Source organism: Tamandua tetradactyla, chromosome 9 (assembly GCF_023851605.1).
Source record: "Tamandua tetradactyla isolate mTamTet1 chromosome 9, mTamTet1.pri, whole genome shotgun sequence".
NCBI lineage: Eukaryota > Metazoa > Chordata > Mammalia > Pilosa > Myrmecophagidae > Tamandua > Tamandua tetradactyla.
In genome coordinates, this window is record NC_135335.1 from 109,566,392 (window position 1) to 109,586,504 (window position 20,113).

Consider the following 20,113-nt stretch of genomic DNA (forward strand, 5'->3'; position numbering starts at 1 on the left):
AGGCTAGAATTCTGCCACTGAGCCACCATTGCACCACCCTTGGCAATTACATTTTTAGGTAAGGTTGAGGTTGACATCCTCAACTCTCTCTAACCACATCCATAACTTCTTAGGGCTGAATATTCTGCTGCTTTTCACTTTCCCTTACCTCTGTTTCTTTCTCCATTTTAACCTCTATTTCCTATTCTTGCTTCTCCTCCTTCTGTGATTTTTCTACATCACCATGAACTGTATCTACGTCATTTTCCTCATCCTCTCCTGCTTCCTCTTTTTCTACATCATTGTGCTGATTACCTGTCTCCTCTAACTCTTCCTCTCACTGAGCCATCTTACCCTCTTCTTGTCCTGCCTTCTGTTCTTCGTTACTTGATGCTCTCTTTCCTTCATTGATTGTTCTTTAGGCCTAGCCTCCATTTTATTTATTTGTTCTGCAAATTCAATGCGTCTACATTCAAATAAAGCATTCATTTTTCTCTGTGACTCTTCTATTAGTTTGTGTGTAAGTGGACACATTCTTTCAGGAATGTAGAACAAATGGGGCTTTTTCTTAGTGCTCATATATTTAATTGTCTTGGCATTATGCTCATTCCATTCTTCTTGCAGCTGCACTAGCTCAGCCTTCTATTAAAAAAGTCACAGTTCTCTCCGTTTAGCACACCTGTCTTCGAACAGTTCTCTCTTTTTCAACCTGCTTTCTCTCTTTTGCTGCCTGTTTTTTTCCTGGCACCTCTTTTTCTTCTCAGTAGCAACCATGGATTCTTTTTTTTTTTTCAAGAGAACCTTGAAAGCAGCAAGAGAAAAGCAATCCATCACATACAAGGGAAGCCCAATGCATAAGTTCCAATAAGACATGGAGGCGAGAAGACAGTGGGGTGATATATTTAAATTATTAAAAGAGAAAAACTGCCAACCAAGAATTCTATATCCAGCAAAATTGTCCTTCAAAAATGAGGGAGAAATTTAAAATTTTTCAGACAAAAAAATCACTGAGAGAATTTGTGACCAAGAGACCAGCTCTGCAAGAAATACTTAAGGGGGCACTAGAGACAGATATTAAGACACAGAAGAGGGAGGTGTGGAGAATAGTGTAGAAATGAAGACTATGAATAAAAGTAGAAAGAAGGAAAATTAGATATGACATATAAAATCCAAAAGGCAAAATAGTAGAAGAAAGTACTACAGGTACAGTAATAACATTAAATGTCAATGGATTAAAATCCCCAATCAAAAGACATAGACTGACAGAATGGATTAAAAAACAGAACCATCTTTATGCTGTCTACAGGAAACACATCTTGGACCCAAGGATAAACATAGGTTGAAAGTGAAAGGTTGGGAAAAGATAACTTCATGCAAATAACAATCAGAAAAGAGCAGGAGTAGCTATACTAATATCCAACAAAGTAGACTTCAAATGTAAAACAGTTAAAAGAGACAAAGAAGGATACTTTGTATTAATAAAAGGAACAATTCAGCAAGAAGACATAACAATCATAAATATTTATGCAATGAGCCAGAATGCCCCAAAATACATGAGGCAAACACTGAAAAGAGAAATAGACACGTAGATCTACCATAATAGTTGGAGACTTCAACCACATTCTCATCAATGGACAGAACATCATAATGGACAGAGGATCAAAAAGGAAACAGAGAATTTGAATAATACAATAAATGAGCTAGATGTAACAGACATTTATAGAACATTACAACCCACAACAGCAGGATACACCTTTTTCTCAAGTACTCATGGATCATTCTCAAGGATAGACCATATACTGGGTCACGAAGCAAGTCTCAATAAATTTAAAAAGTATGAAATCATACAAAACACTTTCTCAGATTATAAAGGAATGAAGTTGGAAATAAATAATTAGCAGAGTGCCAGAAAATTCACAAATATGTGGAGGCTCAACAACACACTCTTAAACAACCAGTGGGTCAAGGAAGAAATTACAAGAGAAATTAGTAAATATCTCAAGGCAAATGAAAATGAAAACAAAACATATCAAAATTATGGGATGCAACAAAGGCAATGCTAAGAGTGAAATTTGTTGCCATAAATGCCTATATCAAAACAGAAGAAAGGGCAAAAATCGAGGAATTAACTGCCCACTTGGAAGAATTAGAGAAAGAATAGCAAAATAACCCCAAAGCAAGAAAAACGAAAGAAATAATGAAGATTAGAGCAGAAATAAATGAAATTGAGAACATGAAAACAATTGAGAAAATCAACAAAACCAGAAGCTGGTTTTACGAGAAAATCAATAAGACTGATGAACCCTTAGCAAGACTGACAAATATAAGAAGATAGAGGATACAAATAAATAAGATCAGAAATGGAAAAGGAGACATACCACTGACCCCACAGAAATAAAGGGAGTAATGACAGGATACTATGAACAACTTTATGCTAATAAACTTGACAATGTAGATGAAATGGACAACTTTCTAGAAAGGCATGAACAACCAACTTTGACTCAAGAAGAAATAGACGACCTCAACAAATCAATTACAAGTAAAGAAATTGAATCAGTCATTAAGAAACTACCCAAAAAGAAAAGTCCAGGACCAGATGATTTCTCATATGTGAATTCTACCAGACATACAAGAAAGAATTAGTATCAATCCTGCTCAAACTCTTCAAAAAAAATTGAAGAGGAGGGAAAGCTACCTAACTTATTCTATGAAGCCAACATCACCTTCATACGAAAGCCAGACAAAGATATTACAAAAAAAAAAAAAGAAAACTACAGGCCAATCTCTCTAACGAATATAGATGCAAAAATCCTCAGCAAAATTCTAGCAAATCGAATCCACCAACACATTAAAAGAATTATACATCATGACCAAGTAAGATTCCTCCCAGGTATGCAAGGATGATTCAACGTAAGAAAATCAATTAATGTAATACACCATATCAACAAATCAAAGCAGAAAAACCACATGATCATCTCGATTGATGCAGAAAAGGCATTTGACAAAATTCAACATCCATTCCTGTTGAAAACACTTCAAAGGATAGGAATAGAAGGGAACTTCCTCAACATGATAAAGGGAATATATGAAAAACCCACAGTTAACATGATCCTCAATGGGGAAAAACTGAAAACTTACCCCTAAGTTCAGAAACAAGACAAGGATGTCCACTACTACCACTGTTATTCAACATTGTGTTGGAAGTTCTAGCCAGAGCAATTAGACAAGAAAAAGAAATACAAGGCATCACAATTGGAAAGGAAGAAGTAAAACCCTCACTGTTTGTAGGTGATATGATATTGTATGTCGAAAACCCTGAAAAATCCACAGCAAAACTACTAGAGCTAATAAACGAGTACAGCAAAGTGGTAGGTTACAAGATCAAAACTCAAAAATCTGTAGTGTTTCTATATACTGGTAATGAACAATCTGAGGGGGGAATTGAGAAAGGAATTCCATTTACAATTGCAACCAAAAGAATAAAATATTTAGGAATAAATTTACCTAAAGAGACAAAAGACCTATACAAAGAAAACTATCAGAAATTGTTAGAAGAAATCACAGAAGACCTAAATAGATGGAAGGGTATACCGTGTTCATGGATTGGAGGACTAAATATAGTTAAGATGTCAATTCTACCTAAATTGATTTACGGAGTCAATGCAATACCAATTAAAATCCTGAAAACTTACTTCTCAGAAATAGAAAAACCAATAACCAAATTTATCTGGAAGGGCAGGGTGCCCCGAACAGCTAAAAGTATCCTGAGGAAAAAAGAAAATGAAGTCAGAGGTCTCACAGTCCCTGACTTTAAGGTGTATTATGAAGCTACAGTGATCAAAACAGCATGGTACTGGCATAAAGATAGATATATTGAACAATGGGATTGAATAGAGTGTTCAGATATAGACCCTCTCATCTATGGACAATTGATCTTTGATCAGGCAGTCAAGCCAACTCGCCTGGGACAGAACAGTCTCTTCAATAAATGTTGCCTAGAGAACTGGATATCCACATTCAAAAGAATGAAAGAGGACCCATATCTCACACCCTATACAAAAGTTAACTCAAAATGGATCAAAGGCCTAAACATTAGATCTAAGACCATAAAACTGTTAGAAGAAAATGTAGGGAAATATCTTATAAATCTTATACTTGGAGATGGTTTTCTAGACTTTACAGCCAAAGCAAGAGCATTGAAAAATAAATAAATGGGAATTCCTCAAAATTAGACACTTCTGTGTATCAAAGAACTTCATCAAGAAAGTAAAAAGAGGGCGGGCCATGGTGGCTCAGCAGGTAAGAATATTTTTTTTTTTTTTTGCCTGCCAAGCCCGAAGACCTGGGTTCAATTCCCGGTGCCTGCCCATGTAAAAAAGAAAACAAACAAACAAAGAAAGTAAAAAGACAACCTACACAATTGGAGACAATATTTGGAAACGACAGATCAGATAAAGGTCTAGTATCCAGAATATATAAAGAGATTGTTCAACTCAACAACAAAAAGACAGCCAACCTAATTACAAAATGGGCAAAAGACTTGACAGACACTTCTCAGAAGAGGAAATACAAAGGGCTAAAAGGCACATGAAGAGATACTCAACTTCTCTGGCTATTAGAGAAATACAAATCAAAACCACAATGAGACATCATCTCACACCCACCAGAATGGCCATTATCAATAACACAGAAAATGACAAGTGCTGGAGAGGATGTGGAGAAAGAGGCACACTTATCCACTGTTGGTGGGAATGTCAAATGGTACAACCGCTGTGGAACGCAGTTTGGTGGTTCCTCAAAAAGCTAAATATAGAATTGCCATATGACCCAGCAATAGCATTGCTAGGTATCTACTCAGAGGACTTGTGGGCAAGGACAGAAACAGACATTTGCACACCAATGTTTATGGCAGCATTATATACAATTGCGAAGAGATGGAAACTGCCAAAATATCCATCAACAGACGAGTGGTTAAACAAACTGTGTTATATACATACAATGGAATATTATGTAGCTGTAAGACAGAATAAAGTTATGAAGTATATAACAACATGGATGGACCTTAAGGACATTATGCTGAGTGAGATTAGCCAGAAACAAAAGGACAAATACTGTATGGTCTCACTGATATGAAGTGACATTAGTGAATAAACTTGGAGAATTTCAAGGGTAACAAAGACCATCAGGAGGTAGAAATAGGATATGATATTGGGTAATTGGAGCTGAAGGGATGCAGACTGTGCAACAGGACTGAATGTAAAAACTCAGAAATGGTCAGCACAGTACAACCTAAGTGTAATATAATTATAATATAATTTAAACAATGAATGAAGCTGAATGTGAGAATGATAGAAGGAGGAGGACTGGGGGCACAGATGAAATCAGAAAGAAGATAGATGATAAAGATTGGGATGGTATAATCTAGGAATGCCTAGAGTATATAATGATAGTGACTAAATGTGCAAATTTAAAAAATGTTTGTGCATGAGGAAGAACAAAGGAATGTCATTACTGCAGGGTGCTGAAAATAGATGGTAATTAATATTTTAAAATTTCAACTTATGTGTGAGACTAAAGCAAAAAATGTTTATTTGGTACAAAATTTATACTTTGACTAGTGCATTTCCTAATATAACTTATGTAGACAACTTAATTGAATACCATAAGTACATGGAACTTTGAGTAGGACATGAGATTTTGTTGGTTTGTCCAGAGTGATGCCCCGATAAATCTCAGAGTAATTTGAACAGTGAATAAAAAAAATTTGCAAAGTCCCCTTTGGGGAATGGTGAGAACAGGGGAAAATTCAGCTTCCTCAGGTTGAATTCTTGATATTCTCACAAGCAGTGTGGCAACCAAAGCTATAGGCTGAGCCCCCAGTCTTGGGGTTTGTTCATACGAAACAACCCCACGAAGAAAAGGTCAAGCCTACTTAAAATTAGGCCTAAGAGTCACCCCCCAAGAGAACCTCTTTTGTTGCTCAGATGTGGCCTCTCTCTCCAGCCAACACAACAAGCAAACTCACCACCCTCCCCTTGTCTATGTGGGACATGACTCCAGGGGTGTGGACCTTCCTGGCAGCGTGGGACAGAAATCCTGGAATGAGCTGAGACTCAGCATCAAGAGATTGGGGAAAAACCTAGGATGAGCTGAGACTCAGCATCAGGGGATTGAGAAAAACCTTCTTGACCAAATGGAGGAAGAGTGAAATGAGACAAAGTGTCAGTGGCTGAGAAATTCCGAACAGAGTGGAGAAGTTATCCTGGAGGTTATTCTTACACATTAAGTAGATATCACCTTGTTATTCAAGATGTAAGGAGAGGCTGGAGGGAACTGCCTGAAAATGTACAGCTGCTTCCAGTAGCCATGTTTCCTGAAGATGATTGTATAATGATATAGCTTTCAAAGTGTGACTGTGTGAATGTGAAAACCTTGTGTCTGATACTCCTTTTATCTACCTTGTCAACAGACGAGTAGAACATATGGCATAAAAATAAATAATAGGGGGAATAAATGTTAAAATAAATTTAGTTTGAAATGCTAGTGATCAATGAAAGGGAAGGGTAAGGAGTATAGTATGTATAAATTTTTTTTTCTATTTTCGTTTTATTTCTTTCTCTGTATAGATGCAAATGTTCCAAGAAATGATCATGATGATGAATATGCAACTATGTGATGATATTGTGAATTACTGATTATATATGTAGAACGGAATGATAAAAAAATGAAATTAGAACTTTATTATAAACATTTTCAGAATATAAACTGATTTTATATCAAGACTCTTTGATAACTTTTTAAATTATAAGTAACCTAAGTTTAATCTTATAATGTATCTCATTTTCCACTTTCCAACCTAGAAAATATACTGCAAGTTAGCTCTAACAAAGAAAAAATATATATATAAATTGCTTTATATAGTAAACCAACAAACCTAAAAATATCCCACCAAAATTAAAACCCAATCAAGAATTAGATTCTGCAAAGCCTATTAATCCTCCAAAGGGAAAACATTCCACTGTCATAGCAATTTGATGAATAAAAGAAGAGCCACTCTCATTAAGGGAAATTACATCATATGTAACAAAAAGTAGTAATACTTTTAGAAAATGAGGAAAAATAATTTTTGCGTTGGGAATCAAGCACACTAAACACTTTGTTTACTTGGCCTTTGCTAGAAGTTGAAATATCTGGTCATAAAAGAAAAGTGATATGAATACAAACTTCATAAAACGAACTTCCTCAACTACTTTTTTCTTTTCAACTTTGGGAGAACCAAAGAAATAACTTCAAAATCCGCAGATAGTCTGGTCCCAAGGCATTTTCTCCTCTGTCTTTTCCTGACCTTGTTCCTTTTTCTCTTTTCTACGGTTATGTCCCTCTATTTTAGAGGGTAAATCTCGGTTTTTTTATGGGTTTTTTTTCTTCTTTTGATTCTTAAGCCTTTCTGTACTGACACTGTTTCCAACTCTACTTTCATTCTTTGGATGCCCTTGTGATTGTCTAAATCCATTTCCTCATAACTTTTTTTTCTCTTATGCTTGGGCTGCTCCTCTTGTTTTTCTGTTTTCTTGGTGCCCTTTTCTCTTCTAATGTGTCTGTTTATGTCTGGCTTGATGGGAACTTGTACTGTTTTCTAAGAAGAGGTGCTTGTAAACTCCACATTCTACACTGTAGCAGCCACAATTATATTCTTGCTGACAAATGTTCAGGGATACTGGCTTTTCTGAGTAGTCCCTAGGGAGTTGGCAGTAGCTCAGAGAGACTGGTCTAGGTCCGCTGTCATAAGCCAGGAGCCACTGAGGTAACCGATTTTCCACCGTTTGTGAAAGATTGTATGATCCTGGGTAACTCTGGGCAGATTCAGATCGGAGTCTGCTCAAACATTCTATGTCTGGGTCTGGAATTAACCTCTTCTTTGTACCCACAGGTTTCTAAACAGTCCGCTCTCATCTTTGTGAAACAAGTCGTTGGCTCTAAGCCTAAGGCTTTCTGCACGTTGATATAATCTTCAAATTCATCTTGAAAAGAGTCATATATTTTCTTTGAATGCTTCATTAGGTTGACAACAAGGGCTTCTCTTTATCAGGCTGAGAACTTGGTGGAGTAATCTGATCATATTTGCCCATTAAGTGTTCCAGTTGTTTAGCATGAAGTTTCCCCAGATAGTGAGACTGTGCTACATCCAGGGAGCCAAAAATCTTGATACAGAGATTACAAAATCTATTTTTTGTCCAAATACTCTGCTCCCAGTCACCTCACGTGAAATGCTTTTTGATACAAGCCTAGTACTATTTCGCCTACTTCACAAAGCCGTCTTTGTCGAGGCACAGCTGGGTGTCTACAAACTGTTGTCCCCCTCCGCGCCAACGCGGCCGGCCGGGGTGCGAGCTAGGGTAGAGGTGGCCGAGGCAGAGGCTTCCGCTGCCGCCGCTTCCGTCCCGGAGCAGGCCGGGGGCAGCAGCGCATTCTGTTTAAATTTCTGAAGCATGCCCATCAACAAGGCAAATATTCATTGATTTCTTTGCTTTCTCTTTTTATTCATATTTTGATTTGGACAAGGTCTTTAGGTGTACCATTCTTTGGAGGTAGCTACAACTGAAGATCGCAACGCTGGCTTTTTAAAATATTTTTATTGGCAAATCCTTGTACACATGTACTCCATGTATGCTGTATAGTCAGTGGCTCACAACATCATTACATAATGGCTGGCTTTTTAACATTGTCATGCTCTGTGTCACTTTCTTGGTGTGATTCTTTCCTGGTCTGAGGCTCTTCACCCACCCTCCGTATTGACCCTTCAAGGTCTCTCTGTTTAGTTGGGGGGAGGGGGGGCAGTCTTCCACTTTCTAAGTATCCATACCTCAGCAACAAACTACCATGTCCTCGTCCACCACCAGGACTAGGAAGGGCCAGCAATCTGGCTTAGATGGGCCTCATGTTGTTTGATCCTACCCTGGTAACTATAGATTCAATAAGGAATAATATCAAGAATATACAAAGAAACCTTACAACTCAACAACAAAAAGACATAAAACCCAATTTAAAAATGAGGAAAAGACTTAGTCATCTTTCCAAAGAAGAAATATGAATGGCTAAAAAGCACATGAAGAGGGTGGTGCAGTGGTGGCTCAGTGGCATAATTTTCGCCTGCTGTGCCGGAGGCGTGGGCTCAATTCCCGGTGCCTGCCCATGCAAAAAAAACGAAAACAAAAACAAAAAACCAGAAATCAAAATATTATATATATATATAAAAGCATATGAAAAGATGTCCAACATTCCTAACTATTAGGGAAATGCACATCAAAACCACAGTGGCTATCATTTCACATCTATTAGATTGGGCGCAGAGATGGTCAGGTTCATGTGTCAGCTTGGCCAGGTGATAGTGTCCAATTGTCTGATCAAGCAAGCACTGGCCTATCTATTGCTGGGAAGATATTTCATGGACTTAGATCATGAGCACTTTGGCTACATCCACAGCTGATTACATCTGCAGTCAGCTAAGGGGAGTGTCTTATGCAATTAATCTAATTACCAGAAGGCTTTTAAGGAGGATTCAGAATAGACAATCCCTCTTCCTGCTTCAGCCAGCCAGTCTCTCCTGAGAGCTCACTGAGGACCATCACTGGAGCTGCCACTTGCAGCCTACCCTACAGATCTTGCACTCTTACATCCCTATGATTTAGTGAGACACTTTTATGTATCTTATATTTACAGATACCTCCTGTTGATTCTGTTTCTCTAGAGAACCCTAGCGAATACAGGCACTATTAAAAAAACAAGCAAACAGAAAACTTAAAGTATTGGAGAGGATGCGGAGAAATAGGAACATTCATTCACTGCTGGTGGGAGTGTAAAATGGTGCAGCTGCTGTGTAAGATAGTTTGGTGATTCATTGGGAAGATGAATATAGAATTGCCATATGATCTGGAATCCTGCTACTAGGTATATATCCAGAAATACAAAAAGTAGGAACTCAAATAGACACGTGCACACTGATGTTCATTTATTATCTACAATTGCCAAAAGATGGAAGTAACTCGAGTGTCCATCAAATGATGAATAGATAAGCCTAATGTGGTATATACATGCTTGGGAATATTATTCAGCTGTAAAAAGAAATGAAGTCCTGATGCATATGACAACATGGATGAACTTTGAGGACATTATGTTGAGTGAAATAGCCAGACACACAAGGACAAATACTATATGATACCACTAATATGAACTAATTATAATAAGTAAACTCCTAGGATTAGAATCTAGAATATAGTTTGCCAGGGGCTAGACTGAGGTTAGAAAATGGGATACTTATGCTTAATTAGTACAAAATTTCTATTTAGGTTGATTGGACATTTTGGAAATGGATGGTGGTGATGGTAGCACATTATTGCACATGCAATTAACAGCACTGAATTATGTATATGAATGTGGTTGAAAGGAAAGTTTTGTGTCATATATATTACTAGAAAGAAATTGAGAAGATAAGACATGGGACTGTAAAGAACAGCGAGCCCTGTTGTGCGTGATGGGCTGGAGTTAATTGTACAAATATAAGCATGCTCCTTCACGAATTATAACAAATATATGACACTAATACAAGGTGTTAATAATAGGCCAGTATAGGGGAAAATACACCTACTATAAACTATTGACTATAGTTAATAGTTCTATTTTAATACTTTTTTATCAATTGTAGCAAAGGTGTCACACTATGGCAAAGTGACAACAATAGGAGGAAATATGGAAATGCTATATTTTTTACATGACTTTTCTGTAAAACTACAACTTTTCAACTTTAAGATAATAATGAAAAAAAACTTTACCCAATACAAATAATACGTAAAAGAATATGAATATGTGATCATTTTTATGTTACTTGTAAAAAAAGCATAAACACAGAACTTTTGAAGTGTTGAAAGGAAACAGTATTTTATATTCTCTATTACATCACTTTTTAAAGTGTTCAATATATTCCTATTCATTTTTCTATATTCTGTTTTGTAGCTCTAATAAGCATTTTAAACATATCTGAGTTTTAAATTAAGAGTATATGCCCTACATGGTATGAAACTGCATTACATATAAAATTGTATGAAAATATTAGATTTTGTCTCTTGAAGAAATAGTTAAATCTTTGATTACCATGAATTTAAGAATCAGTTATCAAAGTAACAATTAAATAATTGTTGTAAGAAAATCTAATTTTGTTTTTTCCCCTACTATGTGTTTTCTGGACCTCAAAGATAGGACAAGTACAGTGAAAGCAAAATTAGAAAACTAAAAAGTAAACAAAAGCTTAACTGGTTAAAAAAAAACCTGGACAATACTGAAAGTAGAAAGAAGGTGAAAAATTATATATAATCTCAATACCACGTAATAACTTCTATGGGCATTTTGGCATACCCTATTTTCTTCTAGAGTTTCAGCAATGTGTTTTTAAATACAGTTCATATTGTATATACAATTTGCTGATATTTTATTCTCATAAAACAGTAACACAAGCACTTTTCCAATTATTACACACTCTTGATAACCAATATTAAAAATTGCTGTAGAAGATTTCATTTTGTGAATGCATAATAGATTATAAAGTATTCTCCCAGTTTTTTGTTATAAAAACTAGAACTATATATTTTAGTATATATTTAAAAAAAATTTCTGTGCTTTAGATATTTTGTTAGAATAGATTTCCAATAATGGATTTATCTGGTCAAATTGTACCAAGTTTATAGTCTTTGAATACATTTTGACAAATTTCTAAAATAGTTGAGCTAAGTTGTATCCTTAGAACAGAATATGAAAATGATCATTTTACCTTATCTTTACCATCATAGGGTAGTCTTGTGTTTGCTTTTCCAAACTAGAAGCAGTTTTATTTACTATTTTATTCGATTATTAGAGTAATATTTAAACAATGCAAAACACTTTAGATAATACAAAAATGTTTTAGAAAGTGAAACCCACCACCAAGTGTTCACTTCTGTTAACATATTGGTGTATATTATCCAAGCCTATTGAGGCATGTAAAATTCTTCTAATTTCATGTTTTCTACTAACAAAATATCACTGACATCTTTTAATATTAATGGATATAAAGCCACATTTTTGACAGGTAAATAGTATTCCATTGCATGAACTTTCCATAATTTACATAACCAATCTTTACTGAAAGATGCTTAAATTGTTTTAATTTTTAAAAATTATTAACACAACAGAATATTCTACAAATTATATTAACAAAAGCCGGTAACTCGGTGTGCTGTTTTGAAGCTGTTATTTACCCCAGAAACGGCCGTGTTTTTTTCATCTATTCTTGTGGGTGCAGATCTATTGTGGGTGGGACCTTTTGATTAGGTTGTTTCAATTGAGATGTGAACCACCTAATTCAAGTGGGTCTTAATCCTTTACTGAGTCCTTTATGAGAGGATAAAAGGCAGAGAAAGCATAGAGACCTAAGAGAGAAAAGCCCTGGACATTATAAGAGATGACCCACAGAAGCTCAGAGTGGAGGTCCTTGGAACCGGAAACTGAAAGCAATGAGGCCTGGGAGCAAAGAACCAGCAGATGCTGGCCATGTGCCTTGCTATCCAACAGAGGATGATGCAGCAGCCTGTCTTCAGAGTCCAGGTATCATCCTATTGATACCTTCATTGGGACATTTTCATGAACTTAGAACTGTAAATTTGTAAACTAATAAATCCCCATCGTAAATCCAATCCATTTCTGGTATATTGCTGTTCTAGTTTACTAGCTGTCAGAATGCAATATACAAGAATCAGAATGGCTTTTAAAAAGGGGAATTTAGTAAGTTGCTAGTTTACAGTTCTAAGAGAAAATGTCCAATTAAACAAGTCTATAGAAATATCCAATCAAAGGTATCTAAGGAAAGATACCTTGGTTCAAGAAGGCCAGTGAAGTTCAGGGTTTCTTTTTCAAGCAGAAGGACACATGGCAAACACAGTCAGAGTTTCTTTCTCATCTGGAAAGGCACACAGTGAACATGGCATCATCTGCTAGCTTCTTCTCCTGGTGTCCTGTTTCATGAAGCTCCACGGGAGGTGTTTTCCTTCTTCATCTCCAAAGGTTACTGGCTAGTGGGCTCTCTGCTTCTCGTGGCTATGTCATTCTTCTCTGGCTCTCTCTGAATCTCTTTCATTCTCCAAAATGTTTCCTCTTTTATAGGACCCCAGAAACTTATCAAGACACACCCAAATGGGTGGAAACATGCCGTCACCTAATCCAGTTTATCAACCACTCTTGATTAAATCACATCTCCAGGGAGATGATCTGATTCCAGTTTCAAACATACAGTATTGAATAGGGATTATTCTGCCTTTATGAAATGGGACTTAGATTAAAACATGGCTTTTCTAGGGGACATACATCCTTTCAAGCCAGCACAATTGCATTCTGGTAGCTTTAGAAAAATGGAAGCACTTAGTTTCACTGAGGCTTATTTTCCAAATCTTGTGTATTATGAGCATTTAATGAGTTAATGATTCTGAGTCACTAAGCTGTATTACAGAGTTACCCAGGATCAAGTTGCAATGATAGATCCAGTGTAGCAAATTGAAAGCCTATGACAATAGAGCATGTATTAGTTTCCTATGACTGCTGTGTCAAATTACCACAAACTCAGTGGCTTTAGGCAGTTGAAATGTATTATTTTAGAGTTATGGATATCAGAAGTCTAAAATGATCAGCCAGGTTGCATATCTTCAGGAGTCTCTGGGGGAGAAACTTTTTCCTTTTCTTTTTCAGGCTCTATAGCTTGTCTACATTTCCTGTTTCATGGCCCTACATCCCTCTGACCTTTGCTTCCATCCTCACATATACTTTTCTCTCTGACATTCCTGCCTCTCTCTTATAAGGATTCTTGTAATTACATTGGGTCCACCTAGATAATCCAGGTTATCTTCCCATTTTAATGCCAACTGATTACCAATCTTAATTTCATTTGCAAACCTAATTTCCCTTTGTGATATAACGTAACATACAGTTTAGGATGTGAACATCTTTGGAGAAGGACATTATTCTGCTACCACAGAGTGTATATCTAAATTTGAAACTCAGTTCCTCCACTCAAGATTTTGAATTTAGACAAATTAAATTTTGAATATAATCCCTATGAGCATCATCTAATCTATAAAATGAGGAAAATATTCTCCATCAGGGTGATGATGAGGATTAATAAAATAAAGTATACAAAGTATCTACAGCTTTATGCTCATCACTTAAAACTAACACTTAGAACAGTAATTGACACATAGCAAATATTTAATGAAAGTTAGGTATAATAATATTGAAGCAAAATTAGTTGCAGTGCATTGTACTTATTTGTCTTTTTGGAAGATCCTTGAGACTGAAAGATGAGGAAACCAATATTTCAAGTAATTTATCACTTGTTTGACCCATTTTCAGTTCTTAATCATATGTGGGGGAAGGCACTGAATTTATATTTATCCTTCAGAAATATCCTGAACAGACCCAAATTTAGTTTAGCGCTTCAGACAACTTTAAATTAATTTAAACATTGACTTTTCTCCCAAAAGGATCTGGGAATAAAACAATGAAATGCAACAGTATGAGATTACCCACTGGTATATTATTTGTTTTGTATGTACTATGTAACTGAATAGTAGCTGAAGCTAGGACTTCAGAGTGTGTTTTAGTTTCCAAGCTGCTAAAATAAATAACATAAAATGGGATGGCTTAGTAACAGGAATTTATTGGCTCAGGGCTTTTAGAGACTAGAAGGCTTACTTCCTCCCTGACTCAGTATTTTTTGGCTGGCTGCTTTCATTGAGGTTCCTTGGCTTTTTCATCACATGGCAATGAACATGGCAACGTCTTCTTCCTTCTCTTCCCTGTTCTTTTGACTTCCATCTTCTGTTTTCCCCTATGGCTTCTCTGTTATTTAACCAATTTCCTTTGCTTATAATAACTTCAGCCAAATTGGATTAAGGTCCAGCCTCATTTAGTTGGACACACCTTAACTAATAACATCTTCACAGGTCCTATATAATAATGGTTTCACATGCACAGGACCAGGAATTGGGACCTGAACCTTCCTTTTGTGGGGGACATGATACAATTCCTGTTCTAGTTTGCTAGCTGGCATAATGCAATATAACAGAAACAGAATGGCTTTCAAAAAGGGGAATTTAACAAGTTACAAGTTTACAGTTCTAAGGCTCAGAAAATGTCCCAATTAAGACAAGTCTATAGAAATGTCCAATTTAAGGCATCCAGGGAAAGATACCTTGGTTCAAGAAGGCCGATGACATTCAGTGTTTTTCTCTCAGCTGGAAGGGCCAAGGTGAACACAGTGGCATCTGCTGACTTTCTCGTGACTTTACCAAAAGGACTCTCTCCAAAATGTTTCCTTTTTAAAAAGATTCCAGTAAGCAACTCCACCTTCAATGGGTGTAGCCACACCTCCATGGAAATCATCTAATCAAAAATTACCACCCACAATTGGGTGGGTCACATCTCCCTGGGAACAATCAAAATGCTTCCACCTAGCAATACTGAATGAGGATTAAAGGACATGGCTTTTCTGGGGTCCACCACAGATTCAAACTGGCACAACAAGTAATGATAGGTAGCAATGTCTAACTGAAGCTTATGTAAGAGTGACCTCCAAAGTAGCCTCTCAACTCTATTTGAACTCTCTCAGCCACTGATACCCTATTTGTTATACTTCTTTTCCTCTTTTGGTCAGAGTGGCATTGTTGATCATAGGTGCTAGGGCCAGGCTTATTCCTGGGAGTCATCTAACACACCGCCAGGGAGACTTTCACCCCTGGATGTCATGTCCCACGTAGTGGGGAGGGCAATGAATTCACTTGCAGAGTTGGGCTTAGAGTGAGGCCACAACTGAGCAACAAAAGAGGTCCTCTGGGGGTTGACTCTTAGGCATACCTATAGGTAGGCTAAGCTTCTCTGCTACATACATAAACTTCACACGAGTAAACCTCAAGATCAGGGGTTTGGCTTATTGATTTAGGTGTCCCTAATGTTTGACACAGTATCAGAGATTTCCCTGGTAGTAGAAATGGGTTGCTTTTATAAAGAGAATTTATTAAGTTACAAGTTTACAGCTCTAAGGCCATAAAAATGTCCAAACTAAGGCATCCAGAGAAGGATACTTTGACTCAAGGAAGGCTGGTGTCTGTCACCTGGGAAGGCATGTGGTTGGTGTCTGCTGGTCCTAGTTCCTGGTTCCATTGCTTCCAGCTTCTGATTCCAGTGATTTCCTCTCTAGGCATCTGTGGGCTTTCACTTGGCTCCTCCAGGGCAAAACTCTCAGTTCTGGCTTGCTTAGCATCACATGGGAAGGCACAGTATCTGTACTTCAACAATATCCCCAGGTGATTCTATGACATAAAGTTTGAGAAATGCTACCTTTCAAGAAAATCAGAAGATCCAGACAAGCAAAAAAAAAAAAATAATAAAAAATTAAATATGTTCACAATATCACACAACTAGTGAGGAGAGACTGTTAACATTTTGATATAAAAGTGTTCTAAACTTTCAAACATAGGTTTTTATTTCCCAAAATATGATCTTATGGAACATATTGTCTTGTAACTCTTTTTATTTAACAATACATTGTGAATGTGTTAACGTGTCAATAAATATACTTCAACTTAATTTTTAATGGCCATTAGCTATTTTATTACATAAATGTTTGTCAGGATTTATTCATTCTTCTTTTGTTGGCCCTTTCGATAATGAAAAAAAAAAATCTTTTTACTGTTAAAACAGCCCTGTGGGACGAACACCTTTTAACGCAGTATTTAGGATTGCCTGGTTCAAATCCTATCACTGCCATTTATCAACTGTGTTATGCTGGTTACTTGACTTTTCTGTGCTTACTCCTGTGTTTTCTTCTCAGTAAAGCGTGCACGATAAAAGCACATTTCCCCATAGAATTGTTTTGAGGATTAAAATAGATGATTCACATAAAGATCTTAGAAGGGTATGTGGTACATTCTAAGGGCTCAATAAATGTTATGTATTATCAGTATTAATCTTTAAGAACACTCAGCTATTTCCTTACAACTATTTTAAAGAAAACTCAGGTCACTAAGCTAGATAGTAGCAAACACTACTCCTTTTTAGTCTTTTCATCGTTGCTATAGCTCCAAAGTAGAAAGTCTCGTTATTTCAGGAACTAAAAAATAAACATTCGTGGAGGGTTGATTGATGGGAGTAGGATTATTTAGTAACTCTTCTCTACCTTGACAGAGCAGTAAAACAAAGCAGTTTCGTAGTTAATGTCCAGAAGAGGAAGGCGGAAATGGTTCTGAGCCGCGCTTCGGGTAACCTAAGGGAAAGTTGAATTTCCCGGCAGTGGGTTAAGGCCGACCCGTGGTTTCTATGGTTACGGACGCTGCCGCTTCCCGGCTCCGAGCTCTGAACACTGCGCAAGCGCACAGAGCCGAGGTCGGCGCCCGGCGCCTTGGGTTTCGAACAGGACGCCCCGCCCTCTCTTCCCGCCATTCTCCTCTCGTCGACTCTCCCATGCGCTGTGGGAGTCTGTGACGCAGTATACGCGCGTCCGCGTCGTTGGGAGCCGCGACGTTGAACATGGCGCGTTCCTAGAAGCCTCTCCCGGCATCAGTAGGCGGCGGCGGCGTGTGGCCTGAAAGAGCGGAGCGCGGGACTCTGTTGGTGTTGGCGACCGTGAGCTGGAGGACCGGGCCGTTCCGGGCCGAATCAAACGGTGAGGCCCGGGCCTGAGTGCCACAGAACGCACGCGAGGAGCGGCGGAGTGGGTTGAGCGGCGGTGATCAGAGTCGCGAGGACGCGGGATAGTGGTGGTGAGGCGAGCAGGGCCTGCACGCGTGGTTCTCTGCGTAATCCTCTCCAAACCCTTTGGCGCTGGGAGCCCGCGGAGCGCGCCCGGGAGCGCGCGGCGTGACCGCGGAGGAATCAGGTTCGGGGAGTCAGACCGAGACTGCCAAGTGAGAGCCGAGGGTCCCCATCGTGACTGCGGTTGCAGGCCAGAGTGATGCGTTTGCCCTTGGGGGATAGAGCGTGCACATTTTGAGAGAACAGGGTCCTCTCTGTTATAAAACCAGTGTATGTTGTTTTTGCACACACGGTACTGCTGCTAATGGCAATACTGGGAAGGCTTTGGACATTACACCCTTCTTTGCCTTTAGTGACAAAGTAAAGGAAGTTACACGTTTCAAGAAAAGCTTCATGTTAAGGCGTGGCCGCCAATGCTCAAACCCAGCGACACCCTGCAGCTTTATATTTGGGGTATTTGTGATTCAGCAAAACCATTTTTGAGGCCCGTTGCATTTGTCTTTTTTTTTTTTTTTGTATGACGTGGTGGATGAGGGAAGCACTTTTCTTGAAATGATTTGGCTAAATAGCTAGGATTGGTAAATTTCATTCAGGTGCCAGGATGGCAGCTGATGTACTCTCCATTGTAAGCGAACTTAGTTGTTTTGAGGTAGAATCCTTGAAATTTGGTTATTCTTCAGGAGGGAGTAAAGAAGAGCAGTTTACAGCCATAAAATTGAGTTTTATTCCCCCCTTGGATAGGGAGTCCCCTCCATTTTCAGATTATCTCAAGCTTCCCTGTCCAGTGTACACTTAGGCTGTTGCAAGTGTAGCCTAGGGTCACTCTTCTGTGTGAGACATCCTTGTATGAGACCATTTTGACATCTTCATCACTGAGGAAGATTTCTGTGAAATTAGAATGAAAAATTTTCTCTCTTAGTCACGCTAGGATTGTGGAATTCTTTCCCTGGAACCTAGCACAGGAAATAGTAGAAGCAGTTTAATTACAGGAACGTTTGTGGGCATGTATTAATAGACTTGAGTGGGAGTGCTTGGTGGGCTGTGGTCTCTGCCCCAGTTCCTTTTCCTAAAGCAGAAGAGAATTCTCATGCAAACGTACTCGGTTATAGTAATAGGAGCGGTGGTCCGGTTAAAACAAATATGTAAAGATTATTTCATAATTAATATAAAAAATATTTAGATTCTGTGACATTGTGAATGCATTTACATTCAGGATCAAAGCAGAATGCAAAATAACCTTTGTAGGCATGTGGCAGTTATACTGAGGATTTTTTCCTACAATTAATATATTTTCTCTTATTTTGGGATGTACCTGAGTGTGTACACATACACAAATGTATGTGTTTTCATATTTTGGAAAAGATAATATGTTTGATTAGTAGGATTTTAACCATATGTGTGTGCCTGTGTATTTAATCTAATTTATCTTAAATGTTGCTGATGGTAGAAGTAGTCATTACTTTCTTTTACTATCTGCACCAAATGGGAACCATCAGTTAATTTCAGAGTGTTGTAGGGAATGTCAGGACACATTTAGTACAGGTGTGAGCCTAAAGTGTCTTTCTACATGTCAGGCTGATTACAAACAAGCCCGCAGTTATAAGCTTTGTAAAGCTTGAGCGGAATCAATTATTTTATGCTCTTGCTACTCAAAGTGTGGTACGTGGCATCACCTGGGAAGTTGTACAAAATGTATGCTCTCACGTTCAACTTCAGAGCTATTCATCATTCTATCAAGATTTCCAGATAACACAAATGTACGTTTAAGCTTGAGATGTACTACTTTGATCAGTAAAAGTTAAGACTGAGGTTATGCACAAGCCTCCATAAAAATTATGGCTTTATTTTAATCTGCGGTGACCTTATCTTGATTATCAAGTCTGATTCATCTGGTTGAGAAAATTGGGGCCCAGAAATAGTGTGTGACTTGTATGTAAGGTCACAAACATCTAAATTTATAAACCGAGTTCTGACTCATTCCATGCTATTCTGCTGGCTGCTGGTAGAGTTCATTATATTAAAACTGATTAAAGCATTTTATGAATGACAGCTAGTTATTCGTTCAACAATAAATATTTACAGAGCACTGGATGGACAGCTCAACAATCTTGTGCATCCTGAGTAAGTAATCTTATTTCCCATGATGCCTGTTAATCTATGACTTTTGCTCCTTACTCTTTTCTGAATCATGTTCCCTTCTACTTCACATAGGACGGAAAAGATATTGGGTGGGATCTTCATTTCTTTCTAGATTCTTTTGCCCTCATACAAACCTGTCTCTACCTGCCCTTTTTTAATTGTACTCCAA

At 37.8% G+C, this 20,113-nt stretch overlaps 1 protein-coding gene and 2 pseudogenes across 5 annotated transcripts in view; 1 reads left to right on the top strand and 2 right to left on the bottom strand.

Annotated features, from left to right (window-relative positions):
• IPO11 (importin 11) overlaps positions 1-20,113 on the top strand; it is a 337,786-nt gene that overhangs the window by 23,410 nt on the left and 294,263 nt on the right. The window contains exon 1 of one of the 5 annotated variants that reach the window (XM_077117259.1): positions 17,510-17,716. The exons of 1 other annotated variant lie outside the window; for it this stretch is intronic. The gene's annotated coding sequence lies outside the window, so the exon portion shown is untranslated. Of the gene's footprint in view, positions 1-17,509; positions 17,717-20,113 lie in introns of those variants that run through there. 3 more of the 5 variants (XM_077117260.1, XM_077117258.1, XM_077117255.1) reach the window with 3 other exon arrangements.
• On the bottom strand, positions 80-974 carry LOC143645787 (pinin pseudogene; annotated as a pseudogene).
• On the bottom strand, positions 6,854-8,250 carry LOC143646279 (lysine-rich coiled-coil protein 1-like; annotated as a pseudogene).